The following is a 13943-nucleotide window of genomic DNA, read 5'->3' on the forward strand; positions in this document are numbered from 1 at the left end:
ATCTTGAGATGCATTGAGTATCCTTGGTTATCATACCAATACTTAGGTCCCTGACATTTTTGTCTAAGTTATTTATCGACCCATGCTATTATCCCTTTTGACCCAAAATCACAATCTCAACCTTCGTGTTTGACCTCATCTTTTTCTCAGAGGTCATTATTGTAATCTCTTCAGGTAGTGTTTCTCTTATACCATACCTATTGATAAAGTATTGGCATTCTTACAAATAGACACAAAGAAAAGAATGTATAGGGCATTAAAATGTTATTTCATGAAACTTCACTCAAACTGGTCACAATGTTTATTCTTTTAAATATATATATATATTTTTAATTGATTTCAGAGAGGAAGAGAGAGGGAGATAGAAACATCAATGATAAGAGAGAATCACTGATCTGCTGCCTCCTGCACACCTGCATTGGGAATTGAGCCTGCCACCCCAGCATGTGCCCTGACTGGGAATTGAACTGTGATCTCCTGCTTCATAGGCATCTGATGCTCATCCACTGAGCCGCACCAGCCAGGCTTAATGTCTATTCTTAATCTGCCCATTTCACATGCCAAATTTATTGGTTAAAGCGAGTATTCCCCAGTTTTACTTAAGCAGATGAACACACAAAGAGCTACTTGCAAATGTTCCATTTCTTTAGATTAAACTATATTATTTGTTCAGAGAACACTACCCAAGTATATCTATAGGTAACAATACATTTCCAGATGGATGCCACAACATTGGATGAAATATAGTAGAAACTTGATTTTAAAACTTTGCTCTTTTAATGAAAAAGACCAAACAATAACATTATATTTTGATGCAATTGTTTGCCATTTGCTCCCTTTCTGGAAATAACAGAATATTTTAATATTACACTAATAGTGAAAAACCCTATTGTGAGCAATTATTGACCAATTTCAATAGTGATTTATCATCCTTCAGTATTTGATCTCTGATAAAAGGGCTACTTCACTAAAGCAAAATTTGAAGTAATGTAGCAATCAGATAGAGGGTAGCTTAATTTCAGTACAAGTGTCACCCACCCAAGATGTGAGAAGCAGTCCTATGAATAACTGACAACAATGTGGAGCCACAGATATATTTTTTATTGATTTTAGAGAGAGAGGAAGGGAGAGGGAAAGATAGAAACATTGATCCCCCTACTGGGGATTGAGGTGGCAACCCGGCCACATGCTTTGACTGGAAATTGAACCTGCGACCTCTTGGTGCACGGGACAATGCTCAACCAACTGAGCCACACCGGCTAGGCAAGTCACAGATACTTTAAAAAATACAAAATTTTTTAGCTATTATAATATGGGCAAGGTTATTTCAGAATGTACTTAACAATGGGAGAGAAGGTTACAAGACAGTCTTTACTTTGCCCTTTCAAATATTTATTGTTCACTTATACTTGATGTAGTACAATGTACCAAGCACTTGGGAAATTATACTTACTATATCTTAAAATGAAAGCAATGAGAATAACAAACTGAAATGGGTGTAACTGTGTAAAAATGGCAACATAAATTATCAGTAAGTACATTAACATGTTCATTCATTGATGCTCAATATGTCATCAGCTGACCACCTAAGGCATACGGTTAAATAATAAATTACCTCATAATAATGCAGTAAGTTAAAGTGCTTCCTTAAAAATGTATCAACTGATAAAAACTTTTAAATTAGTTAACATGTCATTATCCCAACAACTGCCTCACACATTATGATTCATTAGCTAATTTTGATGAAATTATAATAAAAGCACAGAGGGAGTTTAAGTTTGAAAAAGGAAACTTAAAAATACAAACCTTCCCTGGGAAGTAGTATCCCAGGAAGGGGCATGCCTGCAAAGGTTGAAGTGAAGAGATAAGGGGTTGGAGAGAGCTGTAGGGATCATCAACAGACACTTTTGTGTGTGTCGCCCCATAATGGCTATTGCAGCGATGGACACATGATGGAGAATTTTGATATGATGAAAACTCAGAGTGAGAACATCTATTTTAGTACTTAAAGGCACACCCACAGCTCTAGTTCTTAAATTGGAAGATTAGGTTAAAACTGGAACATAAGCTTTTAACTTCATCTAGTCAATACCAATAATCTCTATTTGATCACTATTTATGGTCTAATGTGATTATAATTTGATACTCTCGTACCAATTGTGAGGGGCAAAAGGAAGAGACAGGAAAATTTGTTTATAATATTTTCACTGTCATTATTGGAAGTCAGAAATTTACCTTCTGTCAAAGACCCTCAAAATGATAAAGTTTTTTTTTTTTTTTTAAGATGAGAAAGTATGGGTTCTATTTTTATAGCTTAATTGACAAAAATCCTAATAATTTGCTTATTAGTTTAAAAAACCTACTTTCACATCTCTAGAAATTGACTAATTAAAACTCATGCTTGGTTTCTTTGTTAAAACGGGTTTTACAATACTAGTGTTCTTACCCATTAGTAGTCTACTCACAACAGTATCACTAGCACTAAGATACAAATAACAGTGCTGTATTTATGACTGCACTTTAGTTTCCACAAAAGCAAAATTCCGAGAAAAGCATGAGTCATTATCTCCAGGGTAAAAAAAATAATGTTTCTTTGATCAGAATATGAAATGTTACTGAAACCAATAATTTAGACTAGAAATTCCTTTTCTGAATAAAAGGAACAGAATGTTTCTTTTCTCTATGTGAACACTCCAAAACTAGCATAACTGTCCATCTGTCTGCTTTTACTACTCTCTATATCTGGTGTGTGGTGACAGAAAAAAACCTTGAGTCTAGCCATTTTAAGTCCTGGTCCTTATTTTTTCTGTCCTGTCAAGATGTTATTTTCTCAGGATAAAATATATGCGCCGCCCTCCCCCGACCCCCCCACCCCAACACACACACTCTCTCACTTCTCCCTTACTATTTGGCTCAGCATCTATTACAAAGTCATTGCAATATACATAGAAAATATTCTAAAAGTGGATATTTATTTCCATAATATTAAATGTTAAAAAGTTTTCAGGTTCATATTTTATATCTCATCTTAAAATATTTTCCTTAATGCCTGGCCAGTGTGGCTCAGTGGTTGAGAGTCAATGTATGAACCAGGAGGTCATGGTTTGATTCCCAGTCAGGGCACATGCTTGGGTTGCAGGCTTGATCCCCAGTAAGGGGCATGCAGGAAGCAGCCAATCAATGATTCTCTCTCATCATTATTGTTTCTATCACTCTCTCATTCTCCCCTCCTCTCTAAAATCAACAAAAATATATTTTAAAAAATAAAAGAGCCTTTTCCTTATTAAAAGGTCAAAGTTACAAAGGTAAGGACATATTGATGCTATCAATGATGTAATTAAATCCCCCCCCCCAAACTCAACAAAAGTCAAAATAATCTTTCTATGATAATTTTTCTGGCCTCCTTTATTCTTTTGTTGGTATCTCTTAATCTATTAATTACTCAAATGTGGGCATTTTTCATGACATCACTGCTCTCTCAATCTCCAAGGTTAGACTCTCTGGAGTTATCAATTCCTCTTGCATGATGTCATTTCCACCCATTAAATCACCCTCAAATTCATCACATTTTTTTTTCTTTTTAGCCATCTTCTCTATCATGTATAAACCCTAAATAGTTCTCATGTGTAATACTGACCTGTCTCTAATTCTACAAGCATTCATTAAGCAATTGTTATCTATAAGACATTGGCAATTAAAGTGAAGGCATGTGTAATGAAAAAGAGAGGGAAAAATATCATTCATACGTATACAGTAGAGAAATGAATGTGAAAAGGACAGAGTTCCAAACTTTATTACCCAACCTATAAGGAAGAATGTAGTAATTACAGGAGAAAGTGTGTGTGTGTGTGTGTGTGAGTGTGTTTAAGGGAGTCACACTTAATAAATGAAAAGGATTTCTGACAGGTACAGAATGAGGAGAAGGGCAGAATGATAAACTGGGCAGTATGCACTAAGACAAAAAGACCTGGAAGCGCACATTATTCACTTTCTCCCTTCCCCAATTCATTAACCAGTGTCATTAGAGGATTCCCACTACCCAATTCATTATCCACAGTGTCATTACATACCTAATCACACTGCTACCTAATTAAAATGATATGGTGACTTTAATATCTACAGATTACGTATGTCTGAAACTCAGAGCCTCACCAGAACTATGCTCTCCTCTTCCTCTCTCCCCACCCCTCAACCCCCTCCAAGCTCTAACCTTATTGGATCAAACTTCTTTTTTGCATTTGTAAATAGGGTCTATGATTTTCTTTTACATCTATTTCCATTTGTTGCTATTTCCACCATACCTATCCTTTAAATTTAGCCCAAATGCCTTCCTTTCTCATTAAAACTTGGTTTATAATACCAGATTAACTTCAGAATAATTTTGTTAAGTTCAAAGAAAGATCAAAGCAAAACTAGGTGGCATTTTGATTGAGAAACTTTGATCTATACTAATTTAGGGAGAACTGAAATTTTCACAAGATAGTCTTCCTATCAAAGTATCTATTTTCACTTATCTAAGTCTATTTCTCAATGTTCCTCAGTGGAAGAATATTCTGTGTTAATGGATTAGTAGAATCAACATCATTAAAATGTCCATACTACCCAAGGCAATCTACAGATTTAATGCAATCCCTATTAAAATACCAACAGCCTATTTCACAGACCTGGAACAAACACTCCAAAAATTAATATGAAACCAAAAAAGACCCTGAAGCAATTCTGAGAAAGAAGAACTAAGTTGGAGGAATCACAATACCATATATCAAGGTATACTACAAAGCCACCATAATCAAACCAGCCTGGTATTGGCACAGGAACAGTCATATAGATCAATGGAACAGAACAGAGAACCTAGAAATGGACCCAAGCCATTATGCTCAATCAATATTTGACAAATGGAGTCAAGACAGTCTCTTTAACAAATGGTGTTGGGAGAATTGGACCGATACATACAAAAAATTGAAACTAGACCACCAACTTACACCATACACAATAATAAACTCAAAATGGATAAAACACTTAAATGTAAGTTGGGAAACCATAAAAATCCTAGAAGAAACCATAGGCTTCAAAATCTCAGACATCTCTCATAGAAATATGTTTATGGATACATTTCCTAGGACAAAGTAAACTAAGGAGAAAATAAATGGGATTAAATCAAAATAGAAGGCTTCTGCACAGCAAAAGAGACCATCAACAAAATGAAAAGGGAGCCCACTGTATAGGAGAACATATTTGACAATGATACATCTGACAAAAGGTTAATATCCAAAATATATAAGGAACTCATACAACTTAACAAAAGGAAGACAACAATCCAATTAAAAATGGGCAAAGGACCTAAATAGACACTGCTCCAGATGGCCAAGAGACATGAAAAAATGCTCAAAGTCAGTGATCATCAGTAAGTTGCAAATTAATATGACAATGAGGTATCACCTCACACCTGTCAGAATAGCTACTATCAACAAATGACAAGGGTTGGCGAGGATGTGGAGAAAAGTGAACCCTAGTATACTGCTGGTGGGAATGCATACTGGTGCAGCCACTTTGGAGAACAGTATGGAGTTTCCTCAAAAAATTAAATATGGAACTGCCATTTGACCCAGTCATCCCACTTCTAGAAAAATATCCTAAGAAACCCAAAACACCAGTCAGAAAGAATGTATGTACCCCTATGTTCATAGCAGCACAATTTACAATAGTTAAGATCTGGAAACAGCCCAAATGCCCATCAGTAGATGAGTGGATAAAAAAGCTGTGGTACATTTATACCATGGAATACTAGGAAGCAGTAAAAAAGAAGAATCTCTCACCCTTTGAGACAGCATGGAGGGAACTGGAGAGTATCATGCTAAGTGAAATGAATCAGGTAGAGAAAGATAAGTATCACATGATCTCACACATATAGGGAATCTAATTAACAAAATAAACTGATGAATGGAGTGGATCCAGAGACATGGAAGCATAGAACAGAGTGAGGCATCTTGGAGGGAAGAAGGATAAGGGTGGGTTGGAGGTAATTGACCAAAGACCTTGTATGCATATATGCCTAACCCAGGGATGCAGACAGTGAGGTGGTGAGGTCTGGGGTAGCAGGGGGAGGGGTGGGCTGGAGGTGGTTGAAGCAAGGAAAAGGAGGACATATGTAATAGTTTCAACAATAAAGATTTTTAAAGAAAGGCAGGATGGAAGGATATAGTGAGATGCTGATAAAATATGGTAGCAAAGTGAAACAGTAGCAGGAAATTTTTTTTTAATATACTTTTTATTGATTAAGATATTACATGTGTCCTTGTCCCCACATTACCCTCTACCCTCCCCCCCCCCCCCGCTCATGCCCTCACCCCCCCGTTGTCCATGTCCATTGGTTAGGCCTATATGCTTGCATATAAGTCCTTTGGTTGATCTTTCCCCCTTACCCCCACCCTCCCCTACCTTCCCTCCAAGTCCCGACAGTCCAATCAATGCCTCTCCGTCTCTGGATCAGTCCTTGTTCATCAGTTTATGTTGTTCATTATATTCCACAAATGAGATCATGTGGTATTTATCCGCTCTCCAGTTCCATCCATGCTGTGGCAAATGGTAAGAGTTCCTTTTTCTTCTTCCTCTTCTTAAAGAATACCTTTCAGCATTTCATATAATGCTGGTTTGGTGGTGATGAACTCCTTTAGCTTTTTCTTATCCGTGAAGCTCTTTATCTGACCTTCTATTCTGAATGATAGCTTTGCTGGATAAAGTAATCTTGGTTGCAGGTTCTTGCTATTCATCACTTTGAATATTTCTTGCCACTCTCTTCTGGCCTGCATGGTTTCTGTTGAGAAATCAGCTGACAGTCGTATGGGTACTCCCTTGTAGGTAACTGACTGTCTTTCTCTTGCTGCTTTTAAGATTCTCTCTTTATCTTTTGCTCTTGGCATTTTAATTATGATGTGTCTTGGTGTGGTCCTCTTTGGATTCCTTTTGTTTGGGGTTCTCTGCGCTTCCTGGACTTGTAAGTCCATTTCTTTCACCAGGTAGGGGAAGTTTTCTGTCATTATTTCTTCAAAAAGGTTTTCAATATCTTGCCCTCTCTCTCCTTCTGGTACCCCTATAATTCTGATGCTGGTACGCTTGAAGTTGTTCCAGAGGTTCCTTACACTATCTTCATATTTTTGGAATCTCTTTTCTTTTTTCTTTTTCGGTTGGGTATTTTTTGTTTCTTTGTATTTCAAATCTTTGACTTGATTCTTGGGATCCTCTTGTCTGCTGCTGGATCTCTGTAAATTATTCTTTATTTCAGTCAGTGTATGCTTAATTTCTAGTTGGTCCTTTTTCATGTCCTCCATGGTCTCAGTATACTTATTGAGGGATTCATTAAATTTATCGGCGGTTTCCATAAAATTCTTGAAAAACCTTATAAACGTGGCCTTGAACTCTATATCCAATCGTTTGCTTTCCTCCATTTCTGCCATTTGTGACCTGTTTCTTTGTCTCCGCATTTTGGCTGCTTCCCTGTGTTGATAGAGTGGCCCTGCGCGCCAGGTGTCCTGTAGGGCCCAGTAGCTCAGCCTCCCCAGTTACCTGGGGTGGACACTCTTGGTGCACTCTTGGTGCCTTGGTTGTTGTAGGATCACTGGGAGGAATTGACCTCCAGGCCAATTGGCTGTGAGAATCAGCTGTGTCTAAAGTGGGAGAACTTCTGTGCTGAAGACACCCTTCTGGGGCAAGACTTGCTTCAGTGGGGCTTTGGTGCTCACTGAGTCTGCTCCCTGAGTGTGTCCCTTATGGATCTGAGGAGTTGCAGTCTGGATGGTCCCCCTCTGACCACTGGGTACAGTGGCTCCTGGATCTAAGGAGGTGCTAATTCAGCCTCTGCCTGAGGCCACACAGCAGGAGCCACGAAGAGGCTCAGCTGTGAAGCAATGCAAGCCGCTGCAGGGCCTTGGGCCTTCTCTTGGAAGTTCCGGGTCTGCCTGGCTCGGCTGCAGTTAGGTACATTCACATGCAAAAGCCTCTGCCGCAGCCTGGGTGGGGCGGGGTCTCAGGGAATCAAAGGGTGGATCAAGGAGCTATGGCTGATTCTCCGCCCGGAGTCACCTCTGCAGCTCCTCTGGCTCTCAGCGTGCTTTTCTTTCCTTCTAGTTGTAGAATTTACACTCAGCCAGCCTTTCTGTTGTTCTGGATGATGTTTGCTCTGTTCTTTGCGGTAATTTTCAATTGTTGTGTGAGGCGACAATTTCCCGGTGGTTACCTATGCCGCCATCTTAGTTTCTCCTTTTTTTCTTTTAGTAGCAGGAAATTTCAAAAATGAAACTAAAATGCTCAAGTTTACTTTGATAATCTTCAAGTCCAGTGGCTATCAGAGAGGCAATTCTTCAATTCCTCAAATCCTCTTATTGCTTACTAATGTATAGATACAACTTAATATTTGAGAGGGTTATTATAGCTATTTGCTTTTTATAATTTTTTTAGACACCGAGGAACTCTATTTGGAAATCTTTATAAGATATAACAATTTTTCTTTTTTAAAAATTTTTTTGAATTTTGTTTGATTGCTTGAAGTATTACACAGAGTGTTACATGTCTCTTTATTTTTTCTCCCCTTGACCTTCCCCTGGCCTCCCCTACCCCGCAGTGTCTTGTGTTCATTGGTTATGCTTACATGCATGCATACAAGTCCTTCAGTTGATCTCTTACCCCCCCCCCCAACCCTCCCAGCCTTCACACTGTACTTTGACAGTCTGTTCGATGTTGCTCTGCCTCTGTATCTATTTTTGTTAATCAGTTTACAATGGTCTTAATTATCAATAAACTAGAGGCCTGGTGCACAAAAATTTGTGCACTCGGGGGGGGGGGCGGGGTTCCCTCAGCCCGGCCTGTGCCCTCTTGCAGTCTGGGACCCCTCAGAGGATAACCACCTGCTGGCTTAGGCCCGCTCCCCAGGGGATTGGGCCTAAGATGGCAATCAGACATCCCTCTGGCAGCCCGGCAGCCCTCCGGGGATGTCCACTTGCCAGCAGGGAGCAAGTGCAGTTGGACATCCTTAGTGCTGCAGTTGGACATCCTTAGTGCTGCTGAGGAGGTAGGAGAGGCTCCCGCCACCACCGCTGTGCTGTCAGCTGTCAGCCTGGCTTGTGGCTGAGCAGAGCTCCCCCTGTGGGAGCGCACTGACCACCAGGGGCAGCTCCTGCACTGAGCGTCTGCCCCCTGGTGGTCAGTGTGTGTCTAGTGACCAGTCATTCCCAGTCTTTCTGCTGTTAGGGTCAATTTGCATATTACCCTGTTATTATATAGGATAGAGGCCTGGTGCATGGGTGGGGGCCGGCTGGTTTGCCCTGAAGGATGTCCTGGATCATGGTGGGGGTTCTGCTGGGGTGCCTGGCCAGCCTGGGTGAGGGGCTGAGGGCCGTTTTTAGACTGGCCCCACCCCCTTCAGGGTGGGGGTCCTCACTGGAGTGCCTAGCCAGCCTTGTTGAGCGGCTGAGTGCCGTTTTCAGACTGGCCCCATGCCCTTCAGGGTGGGGGTCCTGCTGGGGTGCCTGGCCAGCCTGGGTGAGTGGCTGATGGCTGTTTGCAGGCTGGCCACAGCCCCTTCAGGGTGGGGGTCCCCACTGGGGTGCCCGGCCAGCCTGGGTGAGGGGCTGATGGCTGTTTGCAGGCTGTCCACGGCCCCTAGCCACCCAAGCTCCCAGTGGAGGCGAGCTGGAAGCAGGTATCTGGGATATATTTATCTTCTATAATTGAAACTTTGCTGCCTTGAGCGGATGCCGCAGCCGGCCAGAGCAGACGGGAAGCTTGGCTTCCTCCATTGCTGAGGCAACCAAGCCTCCTACTTGCCCCAGCTCCATGGCTGCCAGCCGCCATCTTGGTTGTGTTAATTTGCATATAGTTGCTCTGACTGGCTGGTGGGCATGGCTTGGGGCATAGCGGAGGTATGGTCAATTTGCATGTTTCTCTTTTCTTAGATTAGATGAGTGAGATCATGTGGTTTTTTTTCTTTCATTGATTGGCTTATTTCACTTAGCATAATTTTCTCCAGTTCCATTCATGCTGTTGCAAATGGTAAGAATTCCTTCTTTTTTACAGCAGCATAGTATTCCACTGTGTAGATGTACCACAGTTTTCTAATCCATTCATCTGCTGATGGGCACCTAGGCTGTGTCCAGATCTTAGCTATGGTAAATTGTGCTGCTGTGAACATAGGGGTGCATGTATCCTTTCTGATTGGTGTTTCTGTTTTCTTGGGATATATTCCTAGAAGTGGGATCACAGGGTCAAATGGGAGTTCCATTTTTAACTTTTTGAGGAAACTCCATACTGTCTTCCATAGTGGCTGCACCAGTCTGCATTACACCAGCAGTGCACAAGTGTTCCCTTTTCTCCTCATCCTCTCCAGCACTTGTCGTTTGTTGATTTGTTGATGATAGCCATTCTGAAAGGTGTGAGATGGTACCTCATTGTTTTGATTTGCATCTCTCAGATGATTAGTGACTTTGAACACGTTTTGATATGTCTCTTGGCTTTCTGAATGTACTCTTTTGAAAAATGTCTATTTAGGTCCTTTGCCCATTTTTTGATTGGATTGTTTATCTTCCTTTTGTTAAGTTGTATGAGTTCCCTATAAATGTTGGAGATTAAACCCTTATTGGTGATAATATTGGCAAATATGTTCTCCCATGCAGTGGGCTTTCTTGTTTTTTTGTTGATGGTTTCTTTTGCTGTGCAGAAACTTTTTATTTTGATGTAGTCCCATTTGTTTATTTTCTCTTTAGTTTCCAATGCCCTAGGAGCTGTATCAGTGAAGAAATTGCTTCGGCATATGTCTGAGATTTTGTTGCCTTTGGATTTCTCTAGTATTTTTATGGTTTCCCATCTTACATTTAAGTACTTTATCCATTTTGAGTTTATTTTTGTGTATGGTGTAAGTTGGTGGTCTAGTTTTTCAAGTGTGTAGTGTATTTCAAAGTATGCTACCCTAATTTCCATTTTCTTGATTTCAGTTCTAGAAATATTGGCAGAAAAAGTAAAAAGCTGACAGCTGGGTATAAGGATATTATAAGATGACTCTAATTATCTAAAATGTTTCTTTTAAAAGAACAGTTGCTACTAAATATTTCATTGCTAACATTTGGCTTAAGCCATAGCTACATGTATTCTATGGCATAGTGGATCTGAACTTTGCAGCTGGTGTTTGATTTCCATCAACACCTAAAGACTGAAGTTTAAACTTTGAAAATCAAGCTTTAAAAAATATGATGGAAAGCCACTGAATACTTACACTTTTGTTACAGAATTAGATGTTACCTACATAAATATCAGTTGAGTTTAACTTTTAAAAAGTATTTGTGTCTACCCCATTAGGTCCCAAATTTCTGCAAGAGATACAAATAAGTACCACAAAGCAGAGTAGAGGAGGTGGTTATGAAACTGAAAGACAGTTTAATATGCAGTAATTAGTTCCTGCTTTGGGTGAATAGGTATTATTTTATAAAATAGGACTGATGAAAAAGTTTATTAAAATATCATTGCTCCCCAAATTGATAAAAGATCAATTAATATGTGAGCGGGGGGACGAGGAGAGGGGGAGTGAAGCTTAAAAAGGAATATGTGTGTGTATTATTTTACTGTGATATTGTACCTTTCCTGTAAAGTTCAAAATCAGAAAGGAAGACAGATTTCTTGGGTATAAATCTCAAGTCTATACTTACAAGCTGAGTAATTATAGGCAAATGCTTAATAATAAGAGACTTATTTTCTCACTGAAAAATTAGACTAATCACTACTTCCTTCCATTCTTTATTGGATTGTTAAATCACATGACAAACATTACGCAATTATTCTGTGCCAGGATTATGATAGAGGGACAAGATACATCCCTGACCTCAAGAGGCTAATATCATTGCTCCCCAAATTGATAAAAGATCAATTAATATGTGAGCGGGGGGACGAGGAGAAGGGGAGTGAAGCTTAAAAAGGAATATATGTGTGTCTATTGAGGAAGACACATATGTAAGTAAGCAACCTAGGGAAATACAGAGGAGGGAGAGATCCACTCCGCTAGGAGAACTGAGTCCAGGAATACGTTATACAGATTACTAGAAGCTGAAGACAGTGTGCCAGGTCCACAGTTATTGGGTAGAAACAGTCATAATAAAAGGGGTTCTGAGCGGCAGGAACACGGGCACAACAAGCACACGAGTCTAGAAACGCCAAGGTAAGTCTGAGGCAGTTCAAAATGGCTGGGTTGTAAGGTGTTCAGAGAGGAGAAAAAAAATATATATCAATATATATCAATCACATCGCATACAGAAATATGGGCTAGTACCAAACTATGAGGAGAACTACAGTAAACTGATGAGCTTGCACTTTATTCCAAGGTCAGTGTTCCTCAATCCTGGTCCTGGGGTCACATGCATGAGGACCAAGAATGGGAAGGCTTGCCCTGACCGGTTTGGCTCAGTGGATAGAGCGTCAGCCTGCGGACTCAAGGGTCCCAGGTTTGATTCTAGTCAAGGGCATGTACCTTGGTTGCGGGCATGTCCCCATTGGGGGTTGTGCAGGAGGCAGCTGATTGATGTTTCTCTCTCATCGATGTTTCTAACTCTCTATCCCTCTCCCTTCATCTCTGTAAAAAAATCAATAAAATATATTTTTTAAAAAAGAAAAGAATCCCCAGCCAGTGAGCAAGATAATTACTCTTAAGAATGGGAAGGCTTGTTAAAATGCATATTCCCAGGCCCATGGATCCACAGAATCAGATTTTGTAGGGTCTGAGTAACTCACTTTTTTTTTCAATTTCATTGCTTTTTATTAAATATGCTTTTATTGACTTCAGAGAGAGGGTGAGAGGAATAGAAACATCAATGATGAGAGGGAATCATTGATCAGCTGCCTACTGCACATCCCCTTCTGGGGATTGAGCCTATAACCCCAGCATGTGCTCTGACCAGGAATCCAACAGTGACCTCCTGGTACATGGGTCAACCACCCAACCACTGAGCCACACCGGCCAGGATGGGTAATTCACACTTTGATAGGTTCCCCCAGATGATTCTTATATACCCAAGGCTTGAGAAGCAGCAATGCAGGTGATAAGGAATTACTGAGCTTTAATTTTTTGGGTGATATTTTACCAGCTGTGTAAAAGCAGTGTCAATCTCTCTCTTCTACAGAACCTATTTATTATAGCATATTCATAAAATCCTAGTTACTTACATGTCTCCTAATTTTGGCAGCAGTGTGGAAAGTAAAAGAGAAAAGTGGATTGATTGGGATATGCAGTGATATGGAAAGGAGGAAACTAAGGCAGTGACTATGAAAGGATGGAGGTGGCATCAGGAGACATTTCTAAGAAGGAAAACCCAAAACTTGATGATCAGCTGGAGTTGATAGGTCAGAGTCAAGGTCAACAGAAATTTATAATTTAGGTAAGTGATGTTATTAACAGAAAAGGATCATACAAAATGGAACTGTGAAAATATTCTGAATTCTAGAAATCTAAGTGTAAGATAGTATTAAGGTTTCTTTCTAGAGTGCTTCCCACACTTTTCTTAATTTAGATGTAGATTGTATTCAGATTTCTTTCAATGTAAAAGTAATTCATGCTTACAGAAATTCATTCACTTAAATACAGACTGAAGTGTCTATTAATATCTAGGACTGTGCTCTGTACCTACTCGAAATACAGTGGTGCACAGAAGAATGAGGAAAACAAACTAGTGAAAAACAAGCCTGAAGTAACCATTATTACCATTTTATAATGTATTCTTTTACAGCTTTTTTTCTATGCATATTGGCTTATATACTTGTGCTCAAATAGTATAATAACTTTCTATTTTTGCTCTTTTCACTTCAAAAATATATCCTCTAATTACTATAAAGTCTTCATAAACAATAGTCTTGTATGACTACCTATTGCTATGGAAGATACCAGCAGCTTACTTGTTGAATATTTAAACTGT

The 13943-nt window shown here is 39.7% G+C and overlaps 1 protein-coding gene across 3 annotated transcripts in view; it reads right to left on the reverse strand.

Moving 5' to 3' along the window:
* Positions 1-13943, reverse strand: part of PIK3CA (phosphatidylinositol-4,5-bisphosphate 3-kinase catalytic subunit alpha) — a 78321-nt gene that overhangs the window by 51224 nt on the left and 13154 nt on the right. The window lies entirely within an intron of this gene.

This window comes from Myotis myotis, unplaced genomic scaffold (genome assembly GCF_014108235.1).
Source record: "Myotis myotis isolate mMyoMyo1 unplaced genomic scaffold, mMyoMyo1.p scaffold_m19_p_2, whole genome shotgun sequence".
NCBI lineage: Eukaryota > Metazoa > Chordata > Mammalia > Chiroptera > Vespertilionidae > Myotis > Myotis myotis.